A 1,986-nucleotide genomic window follows, 5' to 3' on the forward strand; every position below is an offset into this window, starting at 1 on the left:
TATATATATATGTGTGTGTGTGTATGTGTGTGTGTATGTGTGTGTGTGTGTGTATGTATGTATATCTATATATATGTGTATACACACACACACACGCACACACACACATATATATATGTCTATGTATACGTATATATGTATATGTATATATATGTATACATATATACATATATTATAAAATAATTTAATTAACTGCCAATCGAAAGCATTATCCACATGTAGACATAGCTTTTATAAAACTCTTAAACACTATAAGAGATTACCAAGTAAAGATTCACATTAATATCTTATTTTTCTTATTTGTCATATAGTGGTATCATAATAATATTAGGATGTTTACAAGTAAGAAAAAAGAAAATTGAATTTGAATTTTTTTGAGTATACACATATTCACCTAATATAAATTATACATTGGATGAATGCCAGAAATATCTTCTTGAAATTTTAACCTGTACACTTCTAATATACAACAAACCGATTTTGAATATAATAATTTATTCTATATTGGGTCAGTAAACGGCTATTTTAGCATTTGCATAAAATATAGCAATGACATCTTCCAGCTTTATATATACAACTATAAAAGGCAAAAATTTAACTACTTTTATTTTCTGCATTTATGGATCACCGATTAATTTTTGTCGTGCAGTTGGTGGGCTAGAGTTGGATTTATTGGTTAAATTTGTTGTTTAAATTTGTTATAATGCCTTACGGCAGTTAATAACGTTGCGACATTGTCACCATAAACTATGTATTGCTTGTTAAAAGCATTTGTTATTCATTCCCCCGTTGGCGGGGGGGGGGGCATAATAATTACAATCATTGTGGTCGGAAAAATAGAAATATGTTTGAAGGCGTATCAAGTGCAACTGAAGGATCTCCTTCAGATACAGTGGAAGAATTTCCAAGTTTGCCGTATGGCATCACAACAGAAAAGTCAAATATAATGTCGAAAATAATAATTGACGTACCGAGTGTACAAAAAGAAAATAATAATGAAGAGAAGAAAACTTTCGCATTAGCAGCCAGGGGTAGAAGGCGGCAACACTCAACAAATAAAAATGATATACGGAAGTACAACGAAATAATAGAAAAAGGATGGAAACGTAACAAAAGCGTAACACCCTGAGAGATTACTACAAGAAGAAAAGAAAAAGGTAATAATTTACAAAACCTATAATTTAAAAAGTCGTAAAATTCATAAAATATCCGAAGAGACAGTGGGAAAATGTTTGAAAGCCATTTGGAGTGATATTGATTACATCACAAAAGGAAAGAAAATTGGAACGGTAGAGGTGAGAATGAGAAATGAAGAGAAGGTGAGGAAACGATCGGTGGAAACGCTGAAAACAGAAGATGTGGCGCTCATCCCCATGTACATGGGGATGAGGACATCAAGGATAAGAATCGGGTGGATTCCTCCAGAGATTGATCCTATGTGACAGGTGCCGGCTGTGGTAATGAACCAGGAGGAGAAGATTACACTCCTCCAGGCGTCATTCACAGCGAAAGCAAACCGGACTGAACAAATTGTCAACATTTTAGTACAAGCGGACCCCAAAATCCTGGAAGATATTCCAGAGAAAATTGAAATAGAGGAGGAGGCCATCATAGAGTGTGGTGGGACGAAAACACCGATATTTTCAATGTGGCGAGTTGGGCAACATTCGAAATGAATGTACAGCACGTGAGAAAGAAGATGAGGAGAAAGTAGAAGGAGTGGAAGAGAAGAAGGAGAAACAGATAACTAACAAACGAAACATTTAGCCGGCAACACAACTGAAAACCACGACGTCAGAACCGAGGCCTAAAAAAAAAAAACAGCAAAAATGGAAGGAGATGAAAGAGGTTTGATGGCAGTCAACACAGACGACGCGGATCTAGTGAGAGAGTTAAAACTCATAAAAACAACGATACACAGCGATGAGATCGCTGAAAAGCACAAGAACTTTGATATTTACAAAGTCAGGTAAAACACATAATATC

The sequence above is a fragment of the Octopus bimaculoides genome, chromosome 7 (genome assembly GCF_001194135.2).
Source record: "Octopus bimaculoides isolate UCB-OBI-ISO-001 chromosome 7, ASM119413v2, whole genome shotgun sequence".
Lineage (NCBI taxonomy): Eukaryota > Metazoa > Mollusca > Cephalopoda > Octopoda > Octopodidae > Octopus > Octopus bimaculoides.